This window comes from Pelodiscus sinensis, chromosome 7 (assembly GCF_049634645.1).
Source record: "Pelodiscus sinensis isolate JC-2024 chromosome 7, ASM4963464v1, whole genome shotgun sequence".
Lineage (NCBI taxonomy): Eukaryota > Metazoa > Chordata > Testudines > Trionychidae > Pelodiscus > Pelodiscus sinensis.
In genome coordinates, this window is record NC_134717.1 from 66,480,723 (window position 1) to 66,493,326 (window position 12,604).

The 12,604-nt window shown below is 41.5% G+C and overlaps 1 long non-coding RNA gene across 1 annotated transcript in view; it reads left to right on the forward strand.

Moving 5' to 3' along the window:
• Window positions 1-291: 291 nt before the first annotated feature.
• Window positions 292-12,604, forward strand: part of LOC112544165 (uncharacterized) — a 36,892-nt gene continuing 24,579 nt past the window's right edge. Inside the window, exons 1-2 of the long non-coding RNA XR_003087476.2 lie at window positions 292-442; window positions 9,723-9,783. This is a non-coding gene — a long non-coding RNA (uncharacterized LOC112544165). The remainder of the gene's footprint in view (window positions 443-9,722; window positions 9,784-12,604) is intronic.

Genomic DNA, 12,604 nt, shown 5'->3' on the forward strand with positions numbered 1-12,604 from the left:
GTTATAGGTGATTGGCAAATTAATGTTACTCCTATTGACAGTAATATTGCATCAAAATTATTTCCAGAAGAGCATCTTCTACATACAGCATGAGAGGTTTCTTATTTTCCTTACCATAATACAAACAAATTTCTGTGTAACAACTTATATGACAGTATAATTTATATCTTTGTTTGCTGGGCTTGAGAAATACGTCATGAAATAGCATACACAATGAAAAGTCAAATGGGAGGCCACTGCATATAAGTGATGTCTTGACACCTGCCATTGTGTCATAATGCATTTATGAGCAAGTCTTGCCTAGGAAGCTCATCCTGCCTAGCAACTAATACTAGCTGGGATATGACAGTCAGTGGTGAACAATAAATCAGTTGCTGTGGAACTGCCCCCAAAGAAGATATTACAGCTTCTGTTCATTTAGATTCCGAGTCCTGGGTTTAAGGTATAGCTACTTTTTCCAATAGGCATTAGCTAGTGAATTTATTTACCTGTTTGTATGGGAGAGTGATAGTAACATTGTTTTGTACCTCTGTTTTTAATAAATCACTGAAGGGGAAACATGCATTGAATCATGGAGATAAATTCACCAAATCCTACTACATTGATTCACTTACATCAGGTCTGAATCTGGCCTATGGCCTTTATCTTAAATCAGACCTATCCAAAGCCTTGCTTATAGTAAGCTATATAAAACAAATAGCAGAGGTCTGACGCATTTTTCCCCATAAACAAATGTGATTACCCAAACTTAAAAGGTTTGATTTAGATGCTTGCTAAAAGTTATTCAGCGTATTTGGTTTACAAATCATGTAAGGCTCTCCTGTGGCAATTCTAGTGTTCACTAACTTCAGACAAGTAAAAATGCATTGAGTGAAATCCTAGCCCCATCGATGTTAATTGGACCAGGATTTCACACAATGGGTGCGTCTACACGGCAGGGCTTAACTTGAAATAAACTACTCAAATTGAGCTATGTCAATTGCGTAGCTTATTTTGAAATTGGGAGCATCTGTACAGCACTTATTTCAAAATAGAGCACTCTTCCTCCAACTTCCCTTACTCCTCATACATGAGGGCTAAAGGAGTTGGAATAAGAAGTCCTCCAGCTTGACAGTATTTTGACATTATTTCAAAATAACTGCCTGCTGTCTAGAGGCAGACTAAGTTGTTTCAAAATAACGCTAGTTATTTTGAAATAATGTTGCTGTGTAGATGTACCCTATGAGAATAACTTCTGTTCATGAGCCTTGATTTTTTTTTTTTTTTTTTTTTGAAGCTGCTGAGAGGATTTGGCTGCCCAATACTCAATCAAATTAATGTGCATCCTAACCCGCTAGACAGCTTTGAAAATCTCAACCCGTGATATCTATCCTAACATAGGTATTTATATTGGTCTCATCATAATGTTGTGTGAAAGCATCATACGAGAACCTGGATATGCTGTCAGGATTATAGAGTACAGTGGATATAATTCTGAATTATATTCCTGCTTCTGTCTTTGATTTTCTGTGTGACTTTGGGCAAATAATTTTACTGCTCTTTGCCCTTATCTTTAAAATAAAGATAATTATATTTACTTACCTTATTGTACAGGTTATGGGAGGGATAATTAAGTAAAGCTCTTTGCTCATTTGTAGAGCACTTTGAGGTTCTTCTGGTGGAAGGAGTTACACAAGTAAAAAGTACTGAGGTATTTGTTTTGTCACCATCAGAGTTGACACTCACTGAGATGTGGTAATAATTGAGCCTAAAAATTTACCCTAGTTGCACCCCTGATGCTAGCCTCCCTCCCCCCCCCCCCCAGCTCTGAACCTGCCATAGGCCCCACTGCCTTGCTGGTCCCCATCCCCTCCTGCCTTCCACATAGGGTAGACCAGCTGGGGCATGCTGCGCAGCCCTGCTATGGAGTGCTGGGCAGCCCTGTCAAGGCACTCCAGGCCCTGCCAAGCTTCACCAGGCTCCTAGCCTCCAGGGCAGTCCCACTGGGGCACTCCAGGCCCTGCCAAACAGCCCAGCTGGCGCATGCTAGGCTCCCGGCTTCACCAGGAAGCCCAGTTGAGGTGCTCCCAGTAGCCCAGTTGTGGGGAGTTGGACTCCTGGCCCCCCTGACAGCTTGCTGCCCACAGCTTTGCCTGCCCCTAGGGCTCCTGGGCACCAGCACTCCACTGGGACTCTGGTCCTGGGAATATCCATGGTGCTTCCAGACCACAGATGTTGCCGGACAAGAGATTACTGGTTAACAGAGATTCAACCTGTAGTGATATGCTATTCCAGGGAGAAAAGGGGCCAATTGCCTGAGATACTGTGATTCAAAGGGATCCAGGACAGAATCACTGCCAGAGCACCACTCCACATGGCTCTGAGGAGTGGGGAGGCACACCACGGTTGGGGCAGAGCTGAAGATTGGCTGGCCTGGCCTTGCTCCTTCCACCCCTCTTCCCCCACACATACAGCTTGCCCCGGGGCCCATGGTGGCTGTCGGCCCCTCTGTGTAGTTCTTACATAGTGCTTTTCATCAGTAGATCTCAATGCATTTCACAATCTTTGATGTATTTATCTTCACAACACTTTGCTGAGAAGAGGAATTATTATTCCCATTTTCATAGACTGCAAACTGAGGCACAAAGGTCTCAAAGGAGGTCTGTGGAGGACCTGAGAATTGAGCCTGGGTTTCCCAAGTACTGTAATTTTATTTATCCTATGCCCCAGTTTTCCATCATTAAATGGAGATTATTTGTCTCCACAGGATTTTGTGAGGATAAGATCTTCAAAATGCTCAGATATAATAATGGTGATGAGAGCCGTACAAATAGGGTAGACGGATAGGAAAATGTTTGATTTAGACACAGTTTTGCATATCTATTCAGCCTGTATTTATTAAATGATGGATAGTATGTATTAAATGCTATAGAAATAGAGATCATAGCCTGGAAGATGAACAGTACAAATGTTAAGTATTATTATTGCCTGAACCTATTAATACCTATCCTTAATAAATAATATCAAATCTGCCAAAAGTGAACAAAATAAACTTCCCTCAACCCAACAGAACTAAAACTTTAAGTAATAAAATGCTGTACTGAATGCTTGATAATTGTACAATCACCCTCACTAAAATCAGCGCTGGGCTCTGGGTTGGAGTATTGTAAATTATTACTCTTTGAGGATGTGCTTTGCTTTAATTGGAGGAGAGTACATGACAAACTTACTTGTATGTATGTGCATTACTGGCCGTTACTGAAATGAATGTCAGACTTATGCAGATGCATAAGCATTCCTTTTCTTTAGTGTGCTGGTGGAACTGCTGCTGAGTTTGTTAAACAGAGTTTTGTGTTTGGGAGCAAAATGGCACAAGTTCTGTTGTGGAAACGGCTTCCAAGTGCTTGGCCTATGCCTAGGGTGTCTGCATGTGACTAATTTGTTCCATTTAGTAATATGTGAAACAGCATGTGTCATATTTTGAACCTTTGATCTAAATGAAGAAAGCAATGGCTAGTTCATTGTCTCAGACAACAGACACTGAAAAGAAATAAAGTAATAAAGCCAAAAAAGAGAGAGAAGATTACATTCAAGTTGCAATTCTTGATGTGATTGATTACTGTTTGTAGACTAGGGACCATTGCCTAATATCCTGACATAGGGCAACTGTGCTGTTAATCTTATGTGATCTATTTGTGTCTTGGAGATTACATCAGTTTTATTATATCACAGAACACTATAAAATAATAAAAGCACAAGTACATCACATTGCAAGGAATCAACTGACAGCTGTGTGAAAAACATATTGCGACATTTCTTTTCAGAGAACAGTGATTAAGAGTATCTTATTCATGGAGTAAAATCATACACTTTATAACAGTATGTGATTCTTTGTGTGATTATTGCAAAAAATATCAGACTGTCCTACATTGTCATGATGCAGGACATTTGGCACTAGAAAAGGGCATCCCTCAAAATAACAAACAGCTGATCTCCATAGCTTTTACCCTGTTCCGAAGAGGCTATTATTAGGAATGAGAGGGTTTTCCCATCCTCATTCTTTTAGTTTCTCTAGTGTATGCCAACAAAAATCATCAATTAATATCAACATGATGGCAGTTTTGTGATGCAGACCGCACTGTAAATCCTAGATACCATTGAATTTAGGGAGATATTCCGGATTTACACAGAATCTTCCATATATCCCAGTTCCTTGAGCCATACAGTGCATTTTAGCATCCTTGATTGACTAGAGGGTGATTGTGAGAAATGACTTAGGTAAGGATTTTGTAACTAGAAAACAGATTTTCACAGAATTACTTAGTTATTTTGCCAGGTTAAATAAGAACGGAAAGGTCTTATGTATAATTCAGTGTAGTGAGCCTGGCAGAGATACTGAAGTATATCAAGATATCAGAAAAATGTAGGTTGTTCCAGTTATGGAATAATCATAAAACTAGAGAAGTTACTGGACAGTGAGTGGTACAAAAAGCATGTAGGGGGAAAGTTATCTACTGCTAAGACCCTGGAGAAATTCTAATAGACAAGGATATATTCTGATGCACTGGAGTTTTGTGAGCTTTGCACTGATTGCCAATTATTAACATCACCATAGGTGACTGAGACTGTTACTTTAATACCACTCTGGATGATGGAAGTGACTTGTTTGTTTTAAAAATAGTACTTATCCAATAAGCTCTAAATGTAGGGTCAAAAATACCACACACAAAGCAATGTGTATACAGGCAGTCCCCGAATTACGCGGATCCGACTTATGTTGGATCCGCAGTTACGAACGGGGATTTCTCGCCCCGGAGGACTGGAGCGGCGGGACGCCTGGTCCCGCCGCCCGCCTCCTCCGGGGCGAGAAAAGCTGCTCCCCGTCTCCCTGGTCTGCTGGGGGAGCCAGCAGACCAGGGAGACGGGGAGCAATGCAGTGGAGGACCCGGCCGACCCCGCGGCCGCTTCCAGCTGATCTGGAAGCGGCCGTGGGTCCGGCCCCAGGTCCTCCGCCGCTTTGCTCAGCGTCTCCCTGGTCTGCAAAGCGGCGGAGGACCCATGCCGGACCCGCGGTGTTTCCAGCTGATCTGGAAGAGCCGCGGGTCCGGCCCGGGTCCTCCGTGGCTTTGCTCAGCGTCTCTCTGGTCTGCAGACCAGGGAGATGCTGAGCAAAGCCGCGGAGGACCCGGGCCGGACCGCGGCGCTGATCTGGAAGTGCCGCGGTCCGGCCCGGGTCCTCCGCCGCTTTGCTCCGCATCTCCCTGGTCTGCTGGGGGGGGACGCAGCTAGTGCCCCCCCCAGCAGACCAGGGAGACGTGGAGCAAAGCCGGGGGCCTGTGGTAGAGCAGGTGGGGCGCTGCCGGTTGGTCCCGCAGCACCGCTCCTTGGAGCTACTGGACCAACCCGGCAGTACCCCAGCTGCTCTGCCTTAGGTGTCCTGATTCAGCCGCTGCTGATCAGTTTCAGCAGTGGCTGAATCAGGACGCCTGGGGCAGAGCAGCTGGGGTGCTGCTGGGTTGGTCCAGTAGCGCCGAGGAGCGGCCGCGCTACTGGACCAACCCAGCAGCACCCGAGCTGCTCTGCCCCAGGCGTCCCCAAGTCAGCCGCTGCTGAAACTGACCAGCGGCTGACTACAGGAAGCCCGAGGCAGAGTTGCTCTGCCCTGGGCTTCCTGGAATCAGCTGCTGATCAGTTTCAGCAGCAGCTGACTTGGGGATGCCTGGGGTTCTTAAGTTGAATCTGTATGTAAGTGGAACTGGTGTCCAGATTCAGCCGCTGTTGAAACTGATCCAGATTCAGCCGCTGCTGAAACTGATGCCAGTTCCGACTTACATACAGATTCAACTTAAGAACAAACCTACAGTCCCTATCTTGTACGTAACCCGGGGACTGCCTGTAGTGACATTTTCAAAGGATACTAGTACTTAACATATTTAAAATACAGCTTTTAAAAATACTTAAAATGTGAAATTATTATGTATTTTGATATAAGTAATGTCCTGAATATGTTCTTCTCTGACTGTTGACTATGGACTCATAAATGTTACACATAAAGCAAGAACTGATTAAGATCTTTTTCAAGATGGAGTCTGCCAAAGCTATTATTGCTGACCAAGGTACAGATATTGTGTCTCATTGGATACAAAAGGTTCAGTTTCCAAATACTTGTTTAATTTGGGCATAGAATCATAGAATACTAGGACTAGAAGGGACCTCGAGAGGTCATCGAGTCCAGTCCCCTGCCCTTACGGCAGGACCAAATACTGTCTAGACCATCCCTGATAGACATTTATCTAACCTACTCTTAAATATCTCCAGAGATGGAGATTTCCGGAACCTCCCTGGGCAATTTATTCCAGTGTCTGACTACCCTGATAGTTAGGAACTTTTTCCTAATGTCCAACCTAAACCTCTCTTGCTGCAGTTTAAGCCCATTGCTTCTTGTTCTATCCTCAGAGGCCAAGATGAACAAGTTTTCTCCCTCCTCCTTATGAAACCCTGTTAGATATATGAAAACTGCTATCACGTCCCCCCTCAGTCTTCTCTTTTCTAAACTAAACAAACCCAATTCCTTCAGTCTTCCCTCATAGGTCATGTTCTCTAGACCTTTAATCATTCTCGTTGCTCTTCTCTGGACCCTCTCCAATTTCTCCACATCTTTCTTGAAATGCGGTGCCCAGAACTGGACACAATACTCAAACTGAAGCCTAACTAGCGCAGAGTAGAGCGGAAGAATGACTTCTTGTGTCTTGCTCACAACACACCTGTTAATGCATCCCAGAATCATGTTTGCTTTCTTTGCAACAGCATCACACTGCTGACTCATATTCAACTTGTGGTCCACTATAACCCCTAGATCCCTTTCTGCTGTACTCCTTCCCAGACAGTCGCTTCCCATTCTGTATGTGTGAAACTGATTGTTCCTTCCTAAGTGGAACACTTTGGATTGTCTTTATTAAACTTCATCCTATTTACCTCAGACCATTTCTCCAATTTGTCCAGGTCATTTTGAATTATTACCCTATCCTCCAGATTAGTCACAACCCCTCCTAGATTGGTATCATCTGCAAACTTAATAAGCGTACTCTCTACACCAATATCTAAATCGTTGATGAAGATATTGAACAGAGTCGGTCCCAAAACAGACCACTGCGGAACCCCACTTATTATGCCTTTCCAGCAGGATTGTGAACCATTAATAACTACTCTCTGAGTACGGTTATCCAGCCAGTTATGCACCCACCTTATAGTAGCCCCATCTAAGTTGTATTTACCTAGTTTATTGATAAGAATTGATAAGACTTACTAAAGTCTAGGTATACCTCATCCACCCCTTCTCCCTGATCCACAAGACTCGTTATCCTATTAAAGAAAGCTATCAGATTGGTTTGACATGATTTGTTCTTTACAAATCCATGTTGGCTGTTCCCTATCACCTTGCCACATTCCAAGTATTTACAGATGATTTCCTTAATTACTTGTTCCATTATCTTCTGAAATCTCTCCTGTTTCCCATGATTTTCCAAAGATGATAGCTAGAGGCTCAGATACCTCCTCTATCAGCTCCTTGAGTATTCTAGGATGCATTTCATCAGACATATTTTATGTCCCTTTTTATTTTCTCTTTGCAAATATTTTTGCAACTGTTTGTTTTGTTTAAAGTTTGGGGGAAAGTACTTGCTTGTATGAATACATAAGCTGATGGGTGAACAAGAACACTAACTACTTGCTCTTCATTGCCCTGTTTAAAAGGTATCAGTAATTCAATCAGGGATCAGAATCAGTCCCTTGTGACTGAGGTGACTAGTCAACCACCATAGAAAACTGATGTGAAAAGTTCTCTGGGGCTCATATCAACAAAGACACATCTGTGCCTAAATCTCAGATTTAGGGGTAATGAAAACCCCTGCTCTGCTGCAGCTATTGATGCCTAAACTCATTCTGTGCCTAAATTTCCACTCTGAAAGTATCCCAGGTATCTATGTTTCTGCTTCTGAATATGCACACTGCTGCCTTGGGGGCCCCGGATGCCTATCTCGTGGCTATACCCCAGCACCATCCTCAAACCAGGTGTTATTGGCACAAATAACATCAGTTTTCATAGAACGGCCACTTCCAAAATCAGGCTTAGCAAAGTCATTCCTAATTTAAAAAAAAAAAAATTAGAGAAAAATATTTTTAGTCTATGAAGACTTACTAATTACTTCAGACAAAACTGATTAGGATTGTCTACTTCCTAAAATATAAATTAGCAGAAACATTGATAGCTCAGAAATCTTAAGATTAAACGTTCTGGGAGAAAATATTTGAAAAACTGAAGTTCCTCCAGTCAAAACTCTGTTACCATAGCAATGTCATGTTATCTACAATACATATGATGTACTGTTAGTGCCTGTGTCAATTGCAACCACTTACACCCTTGGATTAATTAACTATTAAATTTTTATACTATAGATACAAGTTAACTCTCCTTAGTCCTCTTTGTGAAATTAGCACGGTAAAAACCTAACTACTAGCCTGAGAAGTCTTCTTTTTAGAATGACGTGCTTGGGGATTTGGGTCATCAAATCAAACTGAGGCTACTTCTAGACTGCAAGGGTAAGTAGGAAAAAGTTGCGTATCAAATTGCGTATCTTTCTCCACATTACTGTCGAAAGAGGCTTTTCTGAAATTTGGTACGTCTACACAGCACCAGATTTTGGAAGTAAGTCCTCTTTCGACACATCCCTTCTTCCCCATAAAACAAGGTTAACAGGGATGGCAAAAGAGCACATCTGCTTTTTCAAAAAAAAATCCAAAAAAGCGGACGCGCTTCTTGGACATGGTGTTGCTTTTCTGGGATACTGCAGGTATCCCAGAAAAGAACTGCAGTCTAGACATAGCCCAAGAGAGAAAATATTTTTTTAACAGACTCACATAGAAAAGAGTGAAGTGTATATTTAATTGTGTCCAAAATGTGTTGGATTTGCTCTTCTTAGAGCAGTGGTAGATAGTGGTTGGTGTTGGATGACTGTATATAGAGGATATGTGAATATGATGTAGGAACACAAGCTTGAGAGGGATAAATATTTGTTCTATTGGTAAATGGAAGGTGTTAGCTTAAAAACTCCAGTAGATCTTATATATTCTGCAAGGTACCCTCATCAGAATTTCTGATGAAATTTTCCCAACTTTGCCAGAGAACTACTAGAACAAATGGCTGAGGATATGGGCTTATAGCCTGCCACAGGCAACAAGGCAATTGGGGATTAAGTTATGTAAAGGCTTTATGTCTTCAAACTCTCATGTACCCTGCTGGTTCTGTTCAGAATTTATCTTAAAATAACAAAAGTTCTCAGTTGTAAACACCATTGTGGTCTCATAAGTTTGCTATATGCTGTAACATGGTAACTGCACGCACACTCACGCATACACAAATGAAGACGCAAACTTCAGCCTTTAGGAATTATAGGATTAAACAATGTGAAGTTTCCAGCCCAAAGTGTTTTTGAGATATGATGCTTCAAAATGTTCTAGGAAAATTTTGCACAATGAAAACCTACAGTTTCAGACTTGACACGTACCTGATCCAATTAAACACAAACTACTAGAAAATATCCTATGGAAGAGATAATTTAGGCAGATTGATTTAGTTTGGGCAAAGTTAGTGATTGTGCGGGATTCTGGAAATGTGTGTGAAAACTGTGTTTATTAAGAAAAACTATTTAAAACTCTGACTCCATAATGTTTAATGTTGTTTACAGGTTGTTCTTAGCTACACTGACAGCTCATTCTGAAAACTTTCACACTACCAGACTACACACAGTGGGTACAGTATTTCTTTAAGACACTGTTCTAAACACAACCTTAAAATAATTGATTGTAATGTTTCTATTTATGATTACTACCAAACCTTGTAGTTCAATCCTATGGTATCTCAGTTTTTGCCTGCAGTCAGATCAGTTTGTATTTTTTTTTTAAGTTTTTCAGATGCCAAGAGTTTCCTGTCTAGCATCTCTTTTTTATTTTATTTTATTTTATTTTATTTTATTTTATTTTATTTTATTTTATTTTATTTGCAGCAGGCTGTCCTGGAAGTGATTCTTAAACTGGAGAAGGTATTGCTTTGCGTTTTCTTTTAGGAAATAGAGTGGAAGGTATTAGTCTTATATATAGGCTGTTAGAAACACACAAATACACGAGGGAAGGGTATATGTATGGGGAAGATGTCTCCATCAGAAAGCTAACCCCTGCTAAACCCATCTGACATCACCAAAGGCTCTTCTATTAAGCATCACAAGTAAGTGATAGTAGTGTCTTAGTGGCTGTTTTATATGCTTTGTGCTAGTCAATGGAGTCGATGGGCTAGGCTTGACACTGCTATTGGTGCTTACTTTGAGGTGTGAGTAGACTCTGGAATCGTGTTTGTTTTCCTTGGTATGACAACTGATTTATATTTGAGTCCTGTAGCTGTTGCTCTCAGACTACTCAAGACTCCTAGTTCTGGGGATGTCAATGGACCATGTGGATGGTGATTTTCCTTCTGCTGTCAGATAATTTTTTGGGTACCACAAAGATTTACATTTCAATTGGGAAGAGAGACTGTCCTAATTTTAGCCCTATGTTGTGACCAAATCTGGTGTAGCATATTGCAATACAGCCTTTGTTCTCCATGGTTACAGTAAGTTTTATTTTACACACACACACACACACACACACACTCTCACACTCACACTATTATTAATGTTGCTTGGGATGATCTATTCACTCTACCACAGCTTTACTTCTACCTTTACACATGTACTGTATTTTCCATTTTCTGCATAGATGCTACTCCCATTATTGATACAGAGAATTAAATGTGTGAGGCTATGTCTAAACTGCAGGCTTCTTTCACACACAAAAGCACATTGAAAAAGCAATCTGCTTTTTCAAAAAGATAGCGTCCACACTGAATAGATGCTATCTTGTGTTAAGTTGTGATTACAATGGATGGAGTGGCAACCAGGGCACTTGTGCTTCTTCCTCATTCCTCTTCTTTCGAAAGAACTCCCTCTTCCCCATCCACACATGCCTTTTTCCGAGACTTCTTCCTCATAGAAAGAGGATTACCAATACCAGAAAAACCCCTCTGTTCTTTTGCTTTACTTTCTGAAGAATGCAATTGCAGTGTGGACGTAACTCAGATTTTGTTGGAAAAATGGCTGTTTTTCCAACAAAACTCTGTAGTGTAGACATACCCTGAATTGCAGAAAAAACATCACTTTTGTACTTTAATATGGATCCTAGGTTTTTGATAACCACAGCTTTCCTTCAACCTTGGTTTATTATTTATCTGCTCTATGTCAGTTTGACTTCTCAGCTGATTATAATTCTGGTTCATGATTTTTCAATCACAAGTTTCTCTTATCCTCTATGTACTACTGTAATGACTTGTGCTTTTGCTTAATCCCTGATTTAGTCTGCAGACAAGTGTGGTGCATCCAATATGTATATCTCTGGCACTGGCTGGAATGTTTCCTGGTGTGTTGCATGAGATTTTCCTTGTATTAATATAGAGACTTGAGAAAACAGAAGTGAATGAAGGAATTTCTTGTAATTTTAAAGAAAATATTTCTCTGATTTATTTGAGTGCTGCCTTATAGTGCTGCCTATTTTGAGTGCTGCGTAAAAATTATTAGTTAGCGTTTACTGTGCTTTATGTTTTCAAAGAGCTGTGCATACAACTAATCATCACAACATTCTTGGGAAGTAATTATGGTGAACATTATTATCATTTTATATGTTTGTAAAATGATACACAAAAACACTAAGGGCTTGATTTTTAACAGTGCTGACTGTCCACTGTTCTAGTCAGAATGTTTTCCCACTTTACAGGATCACTTTTTCCTGTGTGAGGCTGCTGCCAAAACCAATAAGCAATTCCATATCTTGACAAAAGAAGATTCATTCTCCTTCTTCCTCAAACCTCCTGGTGTATCTTTGTTGCCATTCATGTTAAGTTTTTTCTTCTAAAGATATGATAGTCAGCTGCAGTGTTATTCTGACAAGCCATTATTTCCTTACATAAAACCACAAATACACTAATCCTTTTAAGTGAAAAACCAAAAACAGTACTGGCTTGTCCTACAAAAAAGGTTCCAGGGTGAGCCATACTTTTGACCCCTCACTCAGGCTCTCCTTTGAGCACCTGCTTCCAACTGCTAAGTACACCCCTGTATTTCTCCCAGCAGGGCTGGCCTTACCATGAGACGAACTGAGGTGGCTGCCTCAGGTGCCAGACTGTGAGGCGGGGGGCACCACTAGGACCTAGGGTGTAGAAAAAATTGTGTCTTCTGCTGGTGCATATATATTCTCCCTGCTCTAGATGCACAGAGATGGTAGAGTGCTGTGCTGGAGGAAGGAGGGCACAAGAGACATAACAGGCAGCCAGGAGAAAAGGTGGCATGGGGGCGTCATTTGAGCTCTCCGCCTCAAGTGCCAAAATGTTGTGGGCCAGCCCTGTCTCCCAGGGTGGAATCCTGCATTCATCTCACTCTTAGCCTTTGTCTTCACTAGACTTTTATCCGCAAAAATTTTGTTAGTCGGGAGTTTGAAAAAACACATCACTGACCAACATAAGATTCACCCACAAAAGCAACAGTGT